The 18002-nt window shown below is 39.8% G+C and overlaps 1 protein-coding gene and 1 long non-coding RNA gene across 6 annotated transcripts in view; one reads left to right on the top strand and one right to left on the bottom strand.

Annotated features, from left to right (window-relative positions):
- LOC107265075 overlaps positions 1-3113 on the bottom strand; it is a 28480-nt gene extending 25367 nt beyond the window's left edge. Inside the window, exon 1 of one of the 3 annotated variants that reach the window (XR_003059040.1) lies at positions 2680-3113. This is a non-coding gene — a long non-coding RNA (uncharacterized LOC107265075). The remainder of the gene's footprint in view (positions 1-2679) is intronic. The other 2 variants (XR_003059039.1, XR_003059038.1) reach the window with 2 other exon arrangements.
- LOC107265049 overlaps positions 1-18002 on the top strand; it is a 76473-nt gene that overhangs the window by 5909 nt on the left and 52562 nt on the right. The gene's annotated exons all lie outside the window — the stretch shown is intronic.

Genomic DNA, 18002 nt, shown 5'->3' with positions numbered 1-18002 from the left:
GCAGATTCTCCACCTATTCCGGACTGTTTACCGTCCTGCCCCATATTCGCGTGAAGCACTCTATACAGACTCTCTTTGCTTTCTCTCGTTTATTTTCTCCCTTTTCCCTTTTTATCCCATCTCCATCTCTCGCTGGTATGGATCCGCACGCTTCCGCCCTTCGTGGAAAGGAACGACTTCTATCCCCTTTAGTACTACCGGGACGAATGCATAACGAGAAGGCGAACGCAAGGTTATTTAGTGCGAGTCCTTTTGAAACTGTTTGGCGAGCAGCCAGGTATGTCAAAGATGCTCTTATACCTCCAGCAGTCGCTAATACGTTTTGCATGATGTGCGGGGAACAGAAAAAAAATAATGCTATTTGAAATATGGCCAACGAGTCTCGTGTCTTTTGGCATTGTGCAATGGTACGAGTGTAAATACCCAGGGTGCTCCGCGTGTGCTTTACGAACTTGCGCTAACTATATAGGTATACTCGTAAGCAGCGTCTTTAATTAGCATAGCTAATTATTGTTTGCTGGTAAAAAAATTTTTTCAAAAATTCCTTTCTTATAACGGACACGTATGCCGTACTGAATTACGTTTTTTGAATTTGAAAAAAAAAATTTACCAAATTTTTTTGGTATACTGGTCAAATGACAGCTGTTTTGAGACTAGACTTTTTTTCGGGCTACGCCGCGCTACTTCGTGTCGTATTAAATATGCATATCGTAACAAGATACGTTAAAGCTCTTGGAGAATATATATTTCGGCTGCGGACATATTTCAAGGCTTCAAGACGATATAAATATCGTCGTTCGTGACTCACTTTATGCTACTTTGCTTCCTTCTTCTTTGAAAATTTTTTTGTCTCCTACTTGCAGCCCTGTTTCTTGTGGAGTCTTTCTTATTTATCTTTTTTCCACTTTCCTTACTGACGTAGGCCGTTTGGACTTTACCGACACGTCACAGGTGTACCTGCTACTCAAAGATTGGTCGTTGATGGAAACTGGAGATTTTATTATTAGCAGAGCGATATCGGTATGCAAGCTTTAATTTTTTTTTTTTTTTTTTTCTAAATTTTATTCTTCTGAATCTATTGCTATTGGAACAATTCTCTGTCCTGTTGTACACGGAATTATCGACTTGCCCGAGCAGAGCGATATCGGTATGCAAGCTTTAATTTTTTTTTTTTTTTTTTTCTAAATTTTATTCTTCTGAATCTATTGCTATTGGAACAATTCTCTGTCCTGTTGTACACGGAATTATCGACTTGCCCGCGATATGACAAGTGCGCCGTGATAATCGATGTAAATGCTGCGGGGCTTTATGATGCCGGAAAAGTTTATTATTTATCGACTGTAATTACTACTTTGTGTTGAAACAATAATGGCCCGGTCCCTCCTATAAATTTAATTAGCGAGCGTGCTCATACACTCGCGAGTTACGAATCTGATTTATCGAAGGAATTAAATTCTCCAAAATTCTTTCATTACGTACAAATCTTAATATCGTCGAGACAATGTTTTTTTAAAAAATTTCATAAATATATTTTTGACAATAAAGAATTTTTTAATAAAAAAAGACATTTCCATATTTTCGGTATAATCCAAGGGTTACGTCATTAGATTAACTGATTTATTGATTTTTCACATTACTAAAGCAATCTTGTCCGGTTATGATGCTGTTGTACGAAATGGAAGCGAGATAAAAGAATAATTGAGAAAAAAATACAAACTCTGTATTCGGTTCGGTGTCAGGCTAATCCACTTTTTAATTTAGTGCGTATCCCCTGCATTGATATAACAAATGGGTTCACCTGTACGCCTTTGCCCTATGGCCAATTGCACGAAATACGTACAAAGGAGAAATACGCAGCAAGATAAAAATGAATAAACAAAATTGTACGTGCCTCTGTTACTCCGCGTGTAACCGGTTGTGTTGTCTTAACGAGATATCGAGTGGTCAGTGGTACGGCAATTTGTTAGCTACTGCAATTGGCATGCACAAATTAATTGTACGTTACCAGGTACGCAACTGGTAAATTTATAAATAACCAATTAGTATGCATGTCGGAAAAACAACCTGAAAGAGCCTTTTGAAAGACGTGTAAGCAAGAGTAGAAATTTTCAATTATTTATTTAAACCGTATTCAACATTTATGTTGAGCTTATGAAAAGTATATCGTACAAAATATTGTTAAAGATTGCTTGTCACATTTTCGTAAAATCGTGCGTCTCCATTTCGAATAAATCGTTAAGACGTCACATAGTATTGTTAAAAAAAGCGGACCATAAAATCGAGTACAATATTCGGCAATGTTACCGACTATACAGTATATATAACTCCCCTCAAGGAAATAACCGTGAACAATAATTTGTCAGGCGTGACGAGTGGATTGAATTATTGAACGTAGTAATTCTCGAGGGCGCGATCCGTTACGAATTGTCCAGTTAATAAATCGCAAATTTCATATCCACTAACGACTCTTACAAAAAGATGGATGAATGGTTTTAACGTTGGTATTGTCAGCGCCAGGAACATACTGTAAACACGTGCGGCGCCGCATGCCGTGTTGCCATTGCACAGGCGTTCAGAAATAATCCAGACGGAAATTCCCCACGTAATTCTAAAAACCGTTGCATCACTATTTTTGGTTATATTAAAAGTTTTTGAAACATAGCAGGAAGTATTACTCACTCGTGATCATCGCACTGCACTATTTTGATACAGTGACTAATGTTAAATAACCGTTTTCAAAGAATGACTATTTTCATATCCTGACGAACTAGCCTTAAATTCGTATTCTTCTCGACACTTTAGGCACTTATAAGAAGATAAAATTATACATATACTACGTACAATATATTATAAACATCGTATAAAGTTTCACCATTAACCTAAAGTCAGTCGAATATTTATGCAACGCTACAACACGGCCACTCACTGCCCCGTGACATGTTCACTGCGACATGAGAAATATCAACTGAGTGCACGCTCTTCTATGAAGCTTCCACATAGTTCCGCTCGAAGTGCAGTTAATGGCGCTCGAGAGGGAAAAAGGTTCAGCTATGGTACACATTATCCTTCGCCATCTGTCTCCCGCTCTAGCAACAACAAGTACGTACAGTTACGATTGCTTTCTGACGAAATATATGAAAGTAAGATGGACGTCCAAAGGGAATCCTCCGAGTAGATAAAGTAAGAATACAAAGTCTTGTACTTCTGTTTACGTAGTCATAAATTCGTAAAGTTTTTATATCTCGCGTCTTGCCTGTCTGCTGCTGTGAATCCACACTTTGGGCGATTCCCCCAGAGCGTTAGATTAAGAGCAATTTGAACCTACTACGAGCCATATCCCTGGAAGGTCTTCGCTTAATACAGTGGGGTAATTCCATCCTCCCTCTGGCAATGCAAAAGTAAAAGAATCTCACGAAAATAAGAAAATCCTATACCGCTACTACGGGCGCTGGATTACGTGCTTAGAGCATGTATATGGATGGACGAACGGAATCGAATTGCTGTACGGGTAATCTTAAGAGAATCACTTGAAAAAGTAAGTGACAGGTTTCTATGTAATTGAAATCGATATGCGTTTAAGCTCGGATTAAAATTCCAGTTTATTATGAATTATTATTCAGCTTGTTATAAAAGGGGCGTTATCTCAGATATGTATTTATGTATGTAAATGCATATGGATATGAGCATACGAAGTAAATGGAATAATTCTATAGGTAATAAATTACCACAACCGATCCTCCTACCTTCTAGAATTTGCCACACTCGTGGACGTGTCGTCCTCGCTGCGTAAAGTGTGATGAGTTGGTACCAACGTGTATACTAGATAGTATCTAGTAGATGCTATATATCATTGAAATCTGTACTTCTAAACGAGTATTAACTTATTGCTCGTAACGATACGTCCAATTTCTGATTTCTTGCCAACGTTAATTCCCTGGCTTTTGTTTCCCCTCGGTTATTTCTTGCGTAATGAACATTTGCAATAGCTACTGAACGCTGGTATCGATCCCTCAATAGGATTCCCAGCTAGGGTGGCCCCTCGAAGAAAATTCAAATTTCTTATCAAGACGAAGAATTTCCCATGTTCCCTTCCGTTGTTCTCCGAAATTTCTGACCCCTCTATCAGACACGATAATAATATTTCGGTCGATTGGATTGCCGGTGTAGCTGGTATCTTTTATCGTCCAAATGATATCCGAGGCTGTGCAAATTTTGTTTCCCTTGCACGATACACTATGTAAATGAGAAATGACGAACAACTTGCTAAAAGAAATTTTGTAGCATAACTAATGTCACGTATTGGAATTACTTTCTTGCGTTATTTCCTTGGCCCATTTTTTCTCTCTCTCGTGCTTTCGAGCCTCATAAATAAAAAAAAAAAGTTTTAATGCAGGGGTGCGCCAAAGGTGCTGACTGGCAAAATGTACGGTTACACCGTTGCTGGACTCTAATTATTGTTTTCCAGGCTGAACTTGGAATTTACGTAATTTTTTCCTTTTTCAAAAAAAAATTTGCATGGGCGTTTAAAAACTTTCGACATCGATAATTATTATTCTATGCACAATTTTAATATCGCACGTATGTATTTGATTTTTTTTTTAATTATCTATGACGTCATTAAATTTACTACAATAATCTTAGCGACGGTCGGATCCGTTTCAGGGGAGATTTGGGGGAATGTGAAAAATAGAAACGGCTTATCTAGCCGGATTTCAAGGTCACGGATTAACCCAAGGACTTACGTAGGATATACTTCAGTGTACACAGCAGCTCCCGTAGCTACCATTAGAATTATAAATTACAAGATTACATTTGAAATTTTCAATACGTAGAAAATCGTAGCAGCCATCCATCAGTAGACTAAAACGCCGACACCCGGTGCATCGCTCCTTTACGATCTTAATTCATCACTCGACAAAGCCCAAACATTCCAGGGAAGATGAGCCCTTAGTAAATTTTCAGAGATCCTTCTATACTATTTCATCGACAATGGACTTTATTGGATTTTATTCCCTCTCAGCGTGACTCCTTGTCTACCAACTCCAACCTCACCTTAGTCACCGTTTTCTCACGTACGGTATACGACATTTTCCCCTATATAATTTAACAGCTCAGAACAAAATTTCAAATAGCCCATTAGACCCCATCGTCAATTACCATTACATGAATAATAGCTTAATAATAAATAACGAACAAAATTTCTATCTGCCTACGTGGCTTATAAACCTCTTCAAAAATTCAAAAATTTTATTTTTTCTTTGTAATCCAAAAAGAAGGGTGAGTGAAAAAAATTTTTTTTGGATTTTCACAAATTATCGCGCAATCATTCGTTCTTTGAAAGAATTCTTTGGAACCGATGGAGAATTCAAAAATCAAGTGAATACATTATACAAGCTAGAACCTAATGTTTTGATATTTCAAAAGCAATGCGTTTTAACGTGGAGGCATCGGTCAGAAGTGACAGGGTCTAGAGAACCGGGAGAAACAAGAACTTATCCGTATCCTGAATCACGTTCAAGAGATAAGGTTACTCGTCTGAGGATGCCCGGGCACTCCAGTTTGAAATTGTCCAGAGCATTACATCTATTGGAAAGCCGTTGACGTGAAGCAAACAGTCCCCAAGTACCGCTGCGAATGGTATTATAAATTCTTCTCTACGCCAAGAAAAAAACTCTGGATAACCAAGCGTAGTTTTGAGAAAACCTGTTATAAAAATTCAAGGCTGACTATTCACAGCCTAATAACCCTAGTAGCCCTGTACTACTTTAATACGATAAAACAAATAGTACACGTCCATAATAAAAACTATGTACAAGTCATTAGCACCGATCAGTAAAATCGACCAAATTCCTTATTTTTTCATTTCCTCTACCTACAACTATAATCGTAGTAAAATTTTCACAAAGTTACTCGCCCTATCCCCCCGTACAAGCGTACACGTAAGACTTCTTATTTATGCTTCCCAATCTACCATAAAGTCACTCCGTGCACGTATTATGTAGAAACAAAGAATTTTACTAGGCACACTTGAGGCTTCAGATAGGTTCGAATCAATATTACGTGTAGGATATACACTGTTTCAAAAGTATTACAAACTAGCACGTACGTAGACACTCAATTACTTGAATATCCCTGACGTTCACGGATCGTGGCTATCCATAGAAACCAGCTCTGGGTTCACTCATCTGTACGACAACTTCAATGAGTTAGGTCGCCGTCCTCTGTGTTCCCGGCAAAATTGAAGGACTATCCACGTAGGTGCTGGTCGATGTGTAAAGTGAATTCAGTAGTGCATATATATATATATATATACACAGGATATTCACCTAGGATATACGTATAGTATTAACACGTGTGCCCATTCGATATATATATGGCGATCAGCAAGAAATAGCATTAGGGACAAACTGGGGTTAAGCGAGGATTTTTTGGTTTGCCAGGGATACCGCTGAAAATCGTTGAGCCTTTAACGCCTAGATCCTTTGGCTTTCAGTCAGTTTGATAAAACCATAATCATTTTTTATCGGGGGAAAAAAAAGAATTTCACTGGGAAGAAAAATTGTTTGTCATATTTTAGATTAAGTCGTATCGGACGTAACTTGTATTTGCTGATCTGGGAACGCTTTTATTTTTTGAGTTATACTATATAGATATAGTTTTAATTGAAAATCGTGTATTTAATTCTGTCATTTTTTAAATTATAGATATCCATAAAAAGTTTTTGTGGGACGTATCGTTATTGATTGGGTATATGGGCGATTGGAAGTTTCGAATATAAAAAGTGGCCTGGAACGTTAAGAAAATGAAAATTCAATTTTATCTCGTAAGCGTGCACTCGTGTTTTATATCTGCGAGGCTTGTCTTTTACGAGGTTTTCAGCTCGCAGTGTCGTGAATACGCGGCCGTATTTGCGTACCTTGGTAATATAGATCAAAATTGCAGGAACTGGGGGTATAGTATATACATATACCTGTATGTATAGCACGTAAAGTGACGTTCGTATACAGTTTAGTGAATTTTGACAGAAAAAGGAATGGGTATATACTTTTTTTTCTCATTAGCTTCAATATCTACATTGGCCAAGTGGAGATTTCGGCGAACGACAACAGCCTTTCTGAAACTGGCTTTTAGGCTGACGTCACTTTTTCTTCAATGACTCAGAGAGAATCGACACTCGAGAGAGACTTTCCTCACGATTTATGCCAGTTCGCCTGCGAATTACGTTCTGGCTTTTGAGATACGATAAATAAAATATTACGAGAGATATCAATTTTTTATTTTTTCAGTTTTCATCCCATCACAAATTCGAGGGGTGAATTTAAGCTGAAATTCAGGTATCGCAGATTCTCCATAATCATATACGACGCGAAACGTATTATAGATAATCCAAATTTGAAAAATAGTAAAAATATTTGTATTCGTATCGAAATTTCTTGGAAATACTGTAAAATTTTAAATCGTATTATTTCTCGTCGAGCATCCCATTAGCAGTGAGAACCGAGAAGCCACCTAGTCAAATTCCTGCGATAAGAACACTGTGCAAGGAAACCTTATAAATTAAAGAGAAAAAAAAATACTAAAAAGAAAAGAGAAATTCCGAGAATCCTTTCTCTTGCCACCTTTAGCAAGTAACGAAGAAACAAATTAATAAACATCGCCCGCACGAGATACGTACCTACAGGGTAATAAAGTAGTCAAAGTTAGAAAACAAAATTAGGAACCAGCACCCAGGAGGTTCGGGCATTGTTCGTGGGTGCAGGTTGTCAGGTTACACAGAGGGTCAGGTCTCGCTGGTCACAAAGGGGCTGATCGGAGGGTGAATAGGGGGTTTTACAGGTGCTCCAGAGGGTTGCCGAGAGGGGTTGGTTCCAGTTGTTTCTGCCAGGCTCATATTCCAGAAAGGGAACTCCAGCAGGGCTTTCCTAACTGGCGGAGACCTTAGTGTGCCGGCAGTAACGGTATAATCGTGCAGGGATGTCCATGTTGCCAAGGCAAGGGTAGTAACGCCGCTAGGGCGACAGGGGGCAATACTGAGCCTGAGCGTGGATAGGGGCGAGTAGAGAGAACGTAGCGCGACGTGGGCCCTCAGTTAGTCGCGAGCCGCGAGTACTGCCGCATCTTCGTCGGTCGTTCGCTCCTTCATGCGTTCTCTCGTTAACTGTCGTACGTTGTTGCGAACTCTGTTTTATGATCTCTTATGTATTGTACCGAGTGACAGGCATCTCCTTTGATAATGGTGAACAAACATTTCTGTGTTGTTAACCTCGATTGTCTTCCATGACACTTATTGAATTTATTATCGTGTACTTTTCTATTATGGTGCAATAATAGGCCTTTTTCATCTAGTTCCGCGTGATCGATCGTGCTGGTGTCAGGAAACATTAAATGAACTTTACTTTGGAAGACGTAAAAAAAAAGGTGTCAATGTTGGATAATTTTATTCAGTTAAACATACAACAAGTATCAGAAATGGATGCTGACATTCTTACACGAGGCACGCCAAACATTTCGCAGACAAGCTGCTGAGTTTACACGGAGAATTCCTTTGTCGTCAACATACAGTGAGTACATATATATTTTTTATATTATATATTGTGATGAAAATATTTGTTTCTTTGAATAGTCTAAGTATTCTCTCTTTTGCGACTGTTTTATTTACTTATCCAGCAACCGACTCGCTAGAACGACCTTCTGTCGCAGGAATTCGAGCGCACGTTAAGGCTGGCATGCATTGCACTACATACCTAGCTAGACGCATTTCGTTGAACGTATACGCGAATTCCATTTGCATTGCGCGACGAGATACCGTTTATATTTAATTCTGTGTCGGCATCCCGGTGAATTTTCGAATTTTGACGCGATCGCCAGACCGTTCGAGGTGGGACTGACGTACGTATACCTTAGAAGTTTTCATGGAGGCGATACGCTGGGAAATGAAAGTCGCATGGGAACGAGATAGGCGGTAAGAAAGTTTGCCAGAAAGGAATAATAAGAACTTTGTGGTTTCGGTCTTATCTACGATGAAATTTCGCCGATTACTCGTCTCGAATGGGTTTGGATTTTTTTTCAAGAGGTAAACAACTCCCCCTGTACTGACTTTCGCGAAATGTCGCTGACTTGGAAATGCATGGTGATCGCGTTTTATGTTTGAATTTAGAATCGCTGCAATAACCGGAAAAAAAGATGTGCGGTTATGACATTTGTACGTGACTGTACCTGTATATATATATTGTTAAATCTGTTTTTGCATTTTGCAATTTTTTACTGTAATTCGTAAGATCCTCGTGCACGTATATGACGTAGATGGCGCTTAACTGTCATTTGAAAAATTGTACGAAAAGTTCGTCTATCTGTTAAACCGGTTGGCAGCATAAAAAGTCGTGCGGTGAGAAAACAATAGGGATCGATTACCATTAAATGGAGAAAAGCCACAATCCGCGAATGATAATTAAGGCGAGAATATAAGCGCTCTGTAATTCAGTCATTATCATAAAATAAACGTGAGCCAATAAGCTCCGCGATGGCAGACCGTTATAATGAAAATTACGAGGTTTCGCCAAAGAATGCCAAAAGACCATCACCAAATGATCACCGTCATTAAAGCGTAATGCCCATTACGCCTTTGTTCAATCTTAAATAATAATTAATTCCTACCTCATAAAGATAGAAATTTTAATGCGAGACCCTGTCGAAGTAATAAAAATTCTACGAATCAAAGACGAAAAATTCATAAGCGCCATTTCTTACTTGTCATGCCAGTCGCGTTGCTGCAAAGGCTGTTTCTTTTATTCATACAGCACCTAATACTTGCACGAAAACCACAAAAGCGATTCCGATTGCAGTCGAGTGTTACCTCGGATAGGAGTGTACTTGTATCATTCGCTAAAGGGTGAGTGTACTTTTTACCCAATATATCACGGACCAGTCTTCTGCCCACATAAATCTCCATTACCCCAACCTAACCGAGCCGGCTGTATAATACACAAAAATTATGTTACCTGACCCTGTTAGTTCATGATTGTGAAGTTAGCATCTAACGTGGCGGCATTACAAAGTAAAATATTGTACCTTTGCATCCCGCAGAGTTTCGTAGATCCTGACGGGTCTCAATAGTTCTGGTCATTTGCCCGAAGAAAACGACCACCACGTGAGATACTCCCCTCGCGATTTTTATAAATATTTTTTTTTTGCAAGTGACCAGAACTATTGCTAAAAACCATCAGAAACCATATAACTGCGTGGGATGCGAAGGGATTCCAGGTTTTTTTTGGATTCTAGCGCACGATATGCTTCCTTCACGATCGTCCCAAGCTCGTGTCTCTGGACATGACTGTCCCAACCGAACAAGCTCGACTTGTAACGGCAAAAGGATAAACAGACCGTATTCAATGCGTCCGAATCTTTGCTAAAGTCCACCACGAAAATGCATAGAATGAAAAATCCTGAAAATGTAATTTCAATGGTAATAACAAAGATCCTCAATCTGTCACTGATTTTCATACAAAGTTTATCGCTCTCTCCCCGTTCGGACATTAGCCGCTAAATGCTTTAATTAAATGTGGAAATTATGACTACGGCTAATCGTGCCACTTCAGCGAATGCATCCAAAGCACTAATGCAGAGTGGTTGGCTAAAGCACACGTTCGAAATGGGATTAATGGCCGTTTCGTAGCGGGCATAAGAATTTAATTAAATCTAATGTTTCTAGTCGGAACGCGACTGCACGTTCCTCCTGGTCTCTACGTGAGTGCGTCCATTGATTGGGACGAGTCTCATATGGGGTATGAAGAAACAATATGAAATTGGCTATAGTGAAGCACAGATTCTTTCGTCATATAAGTTTGTCAATAACAGCAAAAAAAAATTCAAAAGAGAAAATAATTTCAAAAATGTTATGTCCTGTCCGGAAATGTGAACCATTATTCTGTATCGTACCTGATGTGTGTCAAAATAAACTCCATCCGTCATTATCGATTGACAAATTTCATATTGACATATCAGAAAAGTGACGGGTCGATATTATAACCCACACTGGACTTTTCATAATGTCCTTTCGTATATCCAATCAATCTTTCACATAACCAAACACGTCGTCAGAGTCCGTAATAGAACTTTACTCAATTGCGGAAGATTTTACAAAAGCGACTATAGGTATAGCATAGGCATAACACGCTCGTTGAAATTCACAGTGCAAACTTGGTTTATTTACTTCGCGGGACAATTCGGGTTAGCTGAAAGAATCGTTATCAGCATATGGGACTAAGAAAAGCTAACCTAAGCAATTCTAGCTGCGGTTTCGTTTTACGTAAGGGTACGCGGAAGGTAAAGAAGAGAAGGAAAAAGGATAATAATAACAAGAAATTCAAAAGTAGCAACAATATATATATATATAAGTTTGTACAAGCCTTACACGTGTCTTATCAACTGAAAACAACATATGCCTTCTGATCCGCTAAGAAATTTAGCCAGCTTTTAGTCCAGTCAGCTATTCTTATCAGAATGGTCATCGGATTCGCAATGGATAGAAACGTGATTAGGTTTGGTATGAATGCATAACAAGATTACAATGATTGTATTCGAATATCATTATACCTATCCGTCATTTACATTGATATGCAGGACATGCCATTTCACACATGACTCGGTCTCCTCCATTTATGTATATCAAATAGTTATCCGGACGTTAATACGTGATTTTCGGATTTTGTCGAAAATATCAGTGGATTACGTATTTATCATTTTTATTATAAAATGTATGAATATTTAATAGATTTTTTTTTTTTTTTTTTCCATATCCCGACTACCTTGACCCAGGTCAGAATTTTTCATATATTTCTCGCACGTAATAAAGCCTCGACGTTTATAGGCGAAACGCAAAAGTTATATGGTGCGCGTAACGAAATAATGGAATACCGGAAGTGAACGATACAATGGCGGACGTGTTCATGTCTTTTAGATTGACACGTGGACATATACTTTACTTACGCTTTGGGAAGCGACGCTGACAAACATTATGTTTACTTCCTTCGTACTCGCTGTGATTTATGGGGTCAGCTAGGCGGGAAAGATACCCACGTCTAAATCCATTGTTCGTTCTGCCGTGAGGGGGATATACGGCGGACGCGTGTTATACTTGGACTGCAGTGAAATAGCTTCGCTGTAGGATCCTTTGCGAGTTACTTTGAATTTTTTTGAACAGGTCAAGCATATATCGATATGGATTTTTATCACGTGGGTTCTTACGGGTGGTTAAGTAGTCACTTTACTACTTAAGAATGCTATAACCCGCAAGTGACTGTATATTATAGGGATGCTACTTTGTGACCCTGTATATGGGTGGAGATGTCTTTCGTTGATTTTCCACAGCTATTCGAGAATCTTCGAATGGAATTTCTTTGACTGGTAAATTACGTAGGTATAGGTGCTTGTCCGTATTTCCGGTGGGCCGTCGCATCCGGAAATCTTACGCGGCAAGAAATTCGAACGACTGATTCGAGGCTTTGGACGCGCCGCGTCAGCGAGTTATTGCGCCGGATGTTGCTATGAGAATAGAATACGCTCTTACGAGGTACTTGGTAGATTTATCATTTTCATCGTAATTCAGACGGGGCTGACAATTTTCGTGAATCGAGGTAATTAAGAATTTTGGAAATTTTCACTTTACCTCGTTAATCGGTTTTTCTTTATTTTTAAGTGAAAAATATCTTTGAGCTTTTTTTCTTTATCATTCAGACGATAAACTTGCTGGAATTTGATTTACCTCGTTAATCACGATTAAAAGACTTACTCCGCCTGGTACTTTTAATCAGACTTCACTGACGCTCTTCCGGTCAGAGGCTGAATATAAATTCTTCCTTTTCCATGTAAATTATACGAAGGTTCGGTACGGCTCGAGATTTTTTACCTTTCGTCGAAAGTTTATGTCGTCACGGCGAGAAATGATAATACCAAGAGACGGAGAAGCTCGTTCGGGTATTAATTATTTTCAAAATCAAAGCGAATGCTTCGTCGATTGAAATGCGTGAGATGTCGGTGGCTGGACGAAAAATGCAGAGTTCACCCATTACGGCGGAAGTAGATTTTGCGTTGGCGAAAAAAGATAGAAGAAAGTGCTGAGATCGCCTCGCAGGGAGAATGAAACGAGTCAGGTGTGGTGGCTGGTGAAAAAAAGAGTGGATAAAGGAAAAATAGCGAGGCTGGTACTCGGCAACGACTGCTCTTAATTGCGAGCGAATGCAAATAAAATGGATCTGCATATGAATTTACGTCCGTCCCAGGTTCCCACTCTGGAATTTTCAACTGTCGACATTGTCCATACTCAAAAGTTAATTACTTCTCGACACCCGATACTGTTTCACGTAGTTTCTCCATTAATTCGCCTTTTCACTCGATCGAATGACACGCAACGATCACATACGTACATGCGAGGTACACCCTGTGACGAAACCAGAGGAATTTCCTATTTTCGAACTCAATTTCCTTTTGCTCCCCCCCCGATCCCTTTTCTTTTGCCTCCACCTATTCCCCCTCGCCCCCCCCTTTTTTTGGTCTGGTACCGCCAAACGCGACAAGGGAAATCTTTCAAACTGCTGGTATAACTCGCTTCGAGGTTGGAGTTTCACTTTGAGACTTGAGTTAACCGACTTCCGTTTTGCTGAACAGGGTCGAAGGGGGGGGGGGTGAATTCGAATTTAACCAATTACAAATTGCTTGGGTCGACGTTCATTCCGACGTGGAAGATCAATTGAAAATTTACTAAAAACTTCTCTTACCCCTTTGACTACACCCTATAATGCTTACGGCAGCTGAACAATCGGAAGTAATTTTAATTAATACAGTCTCATCGGCAGACGAGCGAGACTGGGTAAACGAATTTTTCACTTCGAACAATGATATCAGCTAAAGTTATATTTACTACCGTAATCTGTATTCGGATTGAGAGCAGTTAAAAAAAAAAATTTCAATTTTTCATCAAAAACTTTATTTTTCGTATTCAGTCTGGGCTTGTTATTACCCTTAATTAATTTCACTTGAAAATGGCAGAAATTTTAAGAAGATACGTTGGGAGCGAATTCAAGAAGTCGAAATTGGACGAGGGGCGATGCTTAATTATTTTATTTGTTTAATTATTCAAATCGCCCCACTCCCACCTAACCACCCGGGACAGATTGAACTTCAAGGCTCAATCTTCAATGCATTCACTTAGGTCGTTTAACGCGAGCCTGCTGATCGTCCTTGTCTCGCCAGGTACGAACTCAACCAACAAATGAACCTCAGCTTCCATTCAAGTCTTGATCCGGTTACCCGTGAACGTCATTCGTCTCCCAGTAATGTCGAGTCTTAATTTTGAATTGATATATTTTTTATCGAGTCTCGAAATCGCAATACCAAAAGTTAGGTCGAACGAACCGTTAATCCGGTATTTAATTCTATCCTCTCTAATCACCCTCGGCCGTTTATAGCGAACTCTGCTATTAATTACTGGGAAACCAATTAACACGGCTTTGTAGCCGCAATGCCCGTATACGATTCCCTTCGCGATGATCCACACACAGCCGGGCGTCTGAATGCATTAGGAAACCTTCGAAAATCCCATTGCCCGGATATACGTACAGCTCGTTTCAAAAGTAAACCTCTAAGCCCCGGTAAAGGCCTATCTGATCGGGCCGTGTACACGGAAACCAAAGTGCACCGAATGAGAACGGTATGATAGTGCATCCGGATCTGACGTCATTAACGTATACCTACAGACGCAAATACCAAACTATATAGATATTCGTATAGAGCCCCTCCCTTCTAATGTCCCGGGAATCCCTATTCGATCAGGTCGCGTAACGTTAATCGGCACTATTTCCACGTCGACACGCAGCCTCGGCCGTTTCGACTGGAATTATTAATCGTCTCCAATAGGTTTTCAGTGGCTGTTCCAATATCAACGCTTACGTGCATTTTCCCATACCAAATATTGCACCAATCTTTATATCCGTTTACTTCGTACCGCGACTGTTATCGGTTATTGTATATATACACGTATATACCTCACGGGTATAAGATTTAAAGAAAATATTTTCCTCTGGTCAGAGTCTCTTCCTCCCTCCTTCACCGTCTCTCTCGATACCATACGCATTTCAAATTCCACCGTTTCATCTGTATTCCAAGCACTTTTTTTTTTCTCCAGACGCTACCATGCATTCCAAAACACTCTTCTACTCTTATTTCTCCGCATCCCAACAGCAGAAGATGCCGTCTGATTCTATCATCGTCACATTACGCGTCATGGGGTATACGCCTCGTGCACGTGAATTACGTCACTGTTTTAATACGTGCCAAATCCCATTACTCGACTGTGTCAGTTATCGGATCGGTCATAAGACTCTTTATATGGATCTCTATACCTATATACACTGCCAGAGAGGTACGTCACTTACTCAATGGGTATACAACGGAGCCCTTTTGTGTCTCTGCCGTTACTTATATAGGTATGAATTCTTTCCGTCCCACGTCATTCTCTCATTAGACCAGCTTCGTATCGTAAAGATATTTATCGATACCTGCAATTTTCATGGTCGTTATCCATCGAGACTTTTCATCCGATATAGAAGAAAATTTTGTCATTTCCTTTTCCTCGGATTCTTCACATTCCGGGGATACGTCATAGCTTACGTCGTTATACGCTGAGATACTTGACTGTATATATATATATATATAGTCTGTCTCGATTGGATAAGTATCGTAACCCTCCCTTGTCGCACCCAGGAATGACGTTCTTACGAACGAAACGATTTCACTGTTCATCTCGAGCTTCCTTAATATGCCGCTAGAGGCGCTTTACTACCGGACTCCGTGGATTAGTCTGCCGCGTGACGATCAATCTTGAACAAAAGAACGTCCTCGGTGTGAGGGGAGCTTAAAATTGCTTAGCTCGCGATAAAGCCTCTCGCGTCAGTCGATCCGCCGGTGACCTGACCACGTTCGAGAATCGATTGTCCTGACCGAACGATGGGAGGGGTGACGGTTGACTTTTTTTCTTTTTTTTTTTCTTTTTTTTCACTTTTCTACAACCGTCGTATCCCTTTAATCGCTGTAATGCCGAAGATAATCGAGGACTGTTTTAATGACGCGAAACGGATATTTTACATGGTGCCATTCCCTGCGGCTCGTTTCACTCGGAATTACATGTGTGGGTAGTCGACGCGATATCGTGCGCGATTGGCAAATACGACGCTTGGCGTATCCTTAGGGTAAATTCACGGGGTAATAATGCGGGACGGCGCTCGTGAAATCTATATTGTATTGAAGGTTCAATATCGATGAGGATTTATGATTGTATCGCGAATATCGATTGGTTTAGTGATTGGTTAGTTTTTTTTTTCGAATAAAAAAAAAAAATATCGTAACACGTAAATTTACTCGGGACACTTATCCCAATCGCTGTTAATCGTGACTTTTCAAAGTGCATGTCGAACAGTGACGAATTTTTTTTTTTTTTTTTTTACCTTCACTGCAATTCTCGATGCACTGGAATTACAATGCATTTCGATTTATTTCCTAGTACTATGTTCCTGTATATTCAGTCGGCTGTAATCGTGTATACGTAATCGTGATCAATTGTAACGGGGCTTAATCGGTCGATACGATGAACCCGAGATAACCATAGTGCCACTCTGTTACATTACAGTGTAGATACTTTATATGGTCCGTTCGACGTACTTGCTCGAGTGACGTAACGTGCGTGTTCTTCAAATGTTCGTTTCTTCATATTCGCTTGAGTTTAAATTGCATATGAAAGTTATAATTTTCACTATTTTCACGTGTGTTATGGCATCGACCAATTCGACGTCACTAAGGAGCATTGACCGCCTCGTGTGAAAAAATACAACTGAATTACGTGAAGGCAGTTCTCAAAGTCACTTGCCACATACGTGCCACGTGGGGTTCGCGCCGTAAGGAATAGTACAGGGGCAGTGTTATTATCGCTGCGTCAATTAGACGGATCGCACACGAGAAATACGATCGTAGTAAAAAATATTGAACGACACGTGCGATATTAAATGAATGAGAGAACTTCACTACAGGGGATGAATATTGAGAAATATATTTTTGTATTTAAATCGGTAGTAAAATTAGCAGTACACGTTCAACGTTCGTACCCACGTCCGTGCTGCCCGTGAGGGTAGCTTTCTTCGTTGGATTTGATGCTGGCAAAGCAGCCGCAGTTTTCGCGTAAAAAACAAAAGGACGCATCCGGCCTCGCGTTCGGTCGGAATAAAAATCACCGGGGATTTCTTTAGAACGAACCCGGTAGCAGACGACGTCGTGATTTACTCGGACAATTAAAAGTCTCACCCTTACGGCATCCACCGTCCCTCCCTCATTCAGCCTTTGTAGCAGCCCTTATCTCGCATTTTTTTCAAATAACTAATTATCCGTGTAACCCCATGAACAAAAGGGTGGCTCAACGAGCATACGACGGAACACAATTTACCCACGCCGTACCTATATATATATATGTATCTCCAAGGCTTTAGTGTATAGTTTAGTCAAATTTAAATTTACTATATTTCCGGGTGAAAAAGTTCGGCCTTGCATATGTACTCTAAAAGATTACACGTGCTTTTAGGCTCATTGAAATTCCTTTAAGGTCGTCCACACCGTTTAGAGTGAAAACCTTTATTTCACTTCTCCCTCGTCCCGTTCTTTTGCGATACCTTGTCTCGTGGCAGTTCAGTACTTTTCCTCGATATTTAGGTTTGATTGCATAATCTTTTTTTTTTTCAAAATTGTTTTTTTTTTTTCGTGCAGTCCAGTATTTTTCCTCGATGTTCAGGTTTGATTGCATAATCTTTTTTTTTTTCACATTTTTTTCATGCAGTGCAATGGGCACGTAGCCCATCGAGGCGAGGAGTTTGCCTGCGTAATTTTGCCCGAAAGGATAGTGGCTGGGATATTGTCGTAAAAACGAATGCTACCGAAGATTCTATTATTGTCGGATAAGGGGGACG

This window comes from Cephus cinctus, unplaced genomic scaffold (assembly GCF_000341935.2).
Source record: "Cephus cinctus unplaced genomic scaffold, Ccin1 Ccin1_scaffold0215, whole genome shotgun sequence".
In the NCBI taxonomy this organism is placed as follows: Eukaryota; Metazoa; Arthropoda; class Insecta; order Hymenoptera; family Cephidae; genus Cephus; species Cephus cinctus.
The sequence above is the reverse complement of the archived record's forward strand: the minus strand, read 5'-3'. Positions and strand labels throughout refer to the sequence as shown.